The following is a 5,760-nucleotide window of genomic DNA, read 5'->3' as shown; positions in this document are numbered from 1 at the left end:
GCAACAATCTTCTTAGCAAACTGGCAGGTTTGTCATAGGGTGCTTGTGCTCCAACTTTGTGAATGTCAGCTCTTGCCTCCTCGTATTCGGTGGATAATCACACCCCAAACTGGTGGATACACAGTTACATGCCACCATGTGTATTATCTCCAGCACCTTGTGCCCGACTCCACTCCCATGGCTTCCAGTTCCGAGTAATATTGCTCCTCCTCATATCAGATGAGGGGTTGCCATTGGCAAGTTACTGGAGAAAGTACACGCCAACTCAAGGCTGCCACTGCACAATGACCTTTTTAAACCACCAGTTGCATGTTTGCCATCACATCACCCATTATGGTCTCATCCGCCACACCAGGATGTTAGGGCAGAAACGCTCTGGCGAGAGGAATGGGTATCTGTTATAATCCCTCACTGACCCCACAATTTGCCAGCCTGGTTTTGACCTGCCCCATCGCCAGTGATCCCTATTGAACAGGTTCCGGACTGGGCAAGGTCTCTGTGCAGCCAACCAGTATCAGTGGGGCCTTCATGACAGCCCTTTGTGCAACTATCGCGCTACACAGATGATGACGCACTGTCGATGAATGCCTGCTGACTAGGTTCAGCGGTGGCCTAGAAGAACTGCCTCTCGCCACTGAAGATGCCATCGCTTGGCTAGATGGCTATGCACATGCTAAATAAAAATTAAAGAAGCTGAAAATGCTCACAGAGTCTTTAACCTTATTCTGCTCACCTTTACTGTATTGTGTACCTGTGGGCATATTTAGACTACATGTACCAAATGCATGCCTGATTTGACTTGAGAAGAGTCATACAAAGCATATATTTGGCCCTATATATAGACTATTTTTGTATTGTCATATAATGTAAGAGAAAAACAATAATCAATTAGCTTTGAACTATCTCAAATATTGTTCAGAATTTATCCTTCTCACAGCATAGCTGCTTCCTGTCACGTCTTTGTGTGCATTTGTGTGAGAGAAAGAGAGCTCCTTTCATTCCAGTAATAGTAACAATAAACAGTTAAAGACTGGAGAAATCAGTACATTTCAGGAACAGGTCACTGACAGATGGACTGAAATAATGTTTTGAGTGTTCCAAGGAAACCCATAAGAACTATATAGAATGACATACCAATTCTTTTAAAGTGCCTATCAGAAACTCCCACAGCTAATGGTGCTCAAACAGCTGTAGGTTATTAGGAAGAAGCTTGAACTGAACTAAAGAGCCCTCCTTAGGGTCATTGCATATCACAGTACTGTTAACTAAAACCTGATGTTGCTGGTGCAACATTTACTACAAAGGAACAATATTTCACTGTTATTTGATGGGTGACATAAGCTACTGGGCATTCTGTCTCTTATCTTTGTTCCCATTGAGAAATTAATTTTACATTTCAACTTTATAATGATCTCTTGAGACTAAACAAACACTGTTTTCACACATTTATAGGGCTTCTACGAGTTCTTAAAATACACTAAATTGATGCATATTGATCATGACTCAGAAGACATCTTTCAAAATAATATTTTCAAAATCTCTGGGAAACCATTTGATGTTCTCCAGGATTATTTGTATTTTTGAATTTTCTGAAATGTAAAAAATGTGAGCGTGGGATGTACCATCAAATGGTTTTGGAATTAAACTGATGAGTCATGAAGAATGGGTTGTTAAGGTTAAATAAAGTAGTCCAGGGGTAAAAATTTCAAAAGTCTCTAAGGGATTTAGGATCCTAATCTCATTTTCAAAAGTGATTTAGGTATTTTGTCAAAAGTCAATGAATGTTAATAACTTTACCCAAGTCTATATTAGTGTATTTAGCTGCAGAAGTGCCACCCAGCAAGATAAAAGATAGTATTTTTAATTCTGTTCTCTTGTGAACGTTTATTATCAAAGCACATCTTGTTTTGTAAATGCAACAATATAAACTAAGGGATCCTCTGAGAAGCAGAAATAAATAATCAACGGTGCATTAATAGCAACATGGGAAACAATGTAATAGGGCAGTGTTTCCCAAACTTGGAACGCCGCTTGTGCAGGGAAAGCCTCTGCCATGTCCGCAGGTTCGGCCAATCGCAACTCCCACTGGCTGTGGTTCGCCGCTGCAGGCCCAATGGGGGCTGTGGGAAGCGGCACGGGCCGAGGGACGTACTGGCCGCCGCTTCCTGCAGCCCCCATTGGCTGGGCAACCTGCGGATGCGGCAGGTAAACAAACTGGCCCGGTCCACCAGGGGCTTTCCGTGCAGAAGCGGTGTCCCAAGTTTGGGAAATACTGTAATAGGTTAATGAAGAGATTCCTAAGCATACCATAAATGTAATGCAGATAATTTTATGAAAGAAAAATGCCATTGTAGGGTATTATTGGGCAGGAAGTATAGGAAGGGAATGTTACATTTCCCATCAAGTACTTAAAATTGTCAACACTTAAGAAGTTCTCAGTGTTCCCGTTTATCTGATTGTACTTGTATGTATTATTGATACAGGCAATTACAAAAATTCATACATGCATGCTGTCCATTGATAGGTAATGTATACTTTAGATTATTAAATATATATTACAGGTCTGAGACAATCAACATTGGGAATTAACTTTCAGATACTTCTACTATGTTTGGGAAACCCTACCAACCCAGCGCAAATAACTCAAGTCTATCTTGGAATAAAATACCTTTTTATAGATGACTGTTCAAGTCATAATATTAAGCGAGTCAGTCAAGAGAGGATATATGGGACCATCCCGACAAAACATCTGATTTATCTTTCTATGAACAATACTTAGTTTGCAGTGGAAAGCAAGAGAATTACATTAAAAGTAAAGGACAAAAGAGATAAATAAAAATAATCATGGGGCAAAAGGTCAAGGGTTTGGGTCTCACTTACACTAATGTGTGTGTGGAGCACTTGCTGTTATAAGGTTGTGGGTGGGGCTGCAGAAACCGGATGTCATCCTCCATTTTGAAAATTGGACTTCTAGACAGTAGGGGGCAGAACAGAGTGTGGCAAGCTGAAACTTATAGAAGGAGTTCATTATACTATGTGTTGTTCCTAAGCATGAGCCTTAAGCAGAACAATACAGCACAAGACACTCTTTTGCCACTTTTTGCAGTGCAAGAGCAATCAGTGTAAATCAGGCCCTAAAAAACAGATTAACTAGATTGATTGGCAATGGAAGAGGATCTTGGCATAATGGACATTTCTGAAACAATGGAATTCTGTAACACCTGGACTAAAGCCAATGGGTTACTATAAAACCTGGACTACAATCAATGAGATACTGGGATATACCAGGAAATAAACTATAGGCTGGACAGATGAGAAAGTCCCAGAGGTTGGAAGGTAGAACTATAGCTAAGACTTTCCGTAGCATATACCGATAAATTCATAAAGTGCCCCAAACTGATGTTTTTATAATTTGGTAAGTGCTTCTCCTACTCTTTTTTTTCATACTTAAAATATTATTTCACTCTTTCTCCCATGTATCACTGCCCTCCTGACGCTCTAGTATTCAGTAAAGTATTTATAATCTGAAATGCTTATCTTATCTCTAGAAATCAAGGCGTGATGAGCTCTGAACGAGATAAAAAATAACCTTTAAAAAAACGTCTGGGTCATTACACACAGTCTAATTTACTGGAACACAGTGCCTCAAATGTCATGAATAGAAGACGGTTTATGGGTTTGTCAGGGACAATTTTGCTAAGATAGTGTGGTTGGTTTTATTTCCCTTTTTGTGCCCAATGTGACAAGAGTCTGATCCAATTTTCACAGAGTATGTGATTCAAAATTTTCAGCAGATGGAAGGGTGTTTGAGTACCCACAAGAAACAGATCATTTGGGTATCAGTAAATAGCTTGAAAATGCATGTATTTCTCCACTCTCACTGATTTCTTTGTCCTTATAGCAGCAGCATCAGTAAATCCCATGGATTCTTTTCAAACCTAAACATTAGCTACCTCACTGGTTATGTTTTTCTTTGTAAAACCAGGTTCCCATGCAGCTAAAGCTGCCACTGATGCAATGTAAAGTGCACTGACTTCAGTGACAGTTTTGCCCGCACAGGGATTGCAGGATGAGACCCTCAGTTTCATGTCATACTATTATTTGCGTTGGGCATATCTTGAATGTTTTCTTGTACCAAGCATCCATTTTGCTGCATTGCCACTGCTGCTTTGTCATACAGAGAGCTGCCAGATAGTGAGGTTCTGGATCAGTGTCTCCTTCCTGTTTATAAAACTGACCTTGATTCCCTTGGGATGCACTGCACCAGTCACTTTCACTCACAAAGTCAGAGTGATTGCACAGTGATAAGAATACGAAAAGCTGAGATGGCAGGAACCCTTTTAGAATAGCATTCTAGTCTGCACTCAGTCTCTTTTCCCCGTTCTCCGACTTGTCATGTTGTGTTTTGCAGTTCATTAGTTGTTGTTACATGTCTTTAGCATGAGAATCAGAGAACAAAAATACCACAGAGTAAAGAATCAGAGAGAGAGAGAAAGAATATGCACCGCAAACGGAGCCTGCCTCAGCTGTTTTGGATGTACCTGAGAAACCATGTTATACGCACACCTTCCCCAGCCCCACCCTGTGGTCACATCACTAGCGAAACTCAGCTGCTTCCTGTGGTGGCATCTTCGTTTAACAGCATTGAACTTGTTTTTTCTTTGTTTAAATGACGAGGGGAAATTTTCTATTTAAGCTGGAAGGTGGAGCACCATTAGGAGTTGCTAGACCCACATCTACGCATTTCATATGTCAAATTATAGCTGTGCCGAAGCCTATAAGGCTGGGCTGTGGATCTGGACCTGAATTTCCTGCAAGCTGCAGGTGGGAAGTTGGATCCAGAGGTCTGGTTTGACCCATTATAGATAGAGGGGCCATCCAGATTAGAGCTTCACCCAAATTTAGGGACTTGGATCCAGGGTTCTGATTTGGGCCATCTCTACACGGAAGAATTAGAAGTTGTTTTCTTTCCTTCTTTAATGGAACTGTCTTACTCATTTGAGATTCTGGCATGGTGGTCTGCAATAGGTCAGGAAGGTTTGCATCCAGATGTATACAGAATATAGGGCATTTATAGTCTCTGAATGGATAATGAATGTTCTGCTGCCTCTGTGATTCTTTTCAAAGCAAAATGGGGGAAACACAACATAGCTCTGAGTGCAGCACTCAAGGGGTTCACAAACATTGGTGCCTCTGTTTCCAGACATTCATCATTCAACAATAAAAATGTGCTGGAAGCTGAGATTTTTAAAAAAGATATTAAGTGCAACATGTACAGTGTGGTCATCTCTCTGCCCTGTGGCTGCCTGATTGACAGCTCATCATCTAGTTAGTGATGCTAGTACTTCAAGCCCTGATGTGGCATTTGTGACTGAGATTCAGTACTTGTAGAACTTCAGTAGTAGTCAGCATCTCTAGCACATCTGTACGTTTGGGATTTGGCCAGATAAAACCAGAAACAGCAAAACCAGATGTGCTCCCTGTCAATTTTGTATTCTGATATCCAGAAGAAAACAACCACTTCAACATTACCTATTTTCCAATATTCCTTTATGAGATGGCTTGTTCTGTATATTTTTAAAGACACATTATAGCTTTATCTGTACTCAAGCCAATGCTTTTTTTACCATGGGAACCAGATTGAGACCACATGTTATTGCACGTAACTGGGTTCCCACAGATGCAACAGAAATGGAAAATTGGGAACTGGGACGAAATCCAGCTTTATATTAATCCCATCCCATTTTGCATTCGACATGT

The sequence above is a fragment of the Caretta caretta genome, chromosome 11, assembly GCF_965140235.1.
Source record: "Caretta caretta isolate rCarCar2 chromosome 11, rCarCar1.hap1, whole genome shotgun sequence".
Taxonomy (NCBI): Eukaryota; Metazoa; Chordata; order Testudines; family Cheloniidae; genus Caretta; species Caretta caretta.
Note: the sequence above shows the minus strand (reverse complement) of the source record.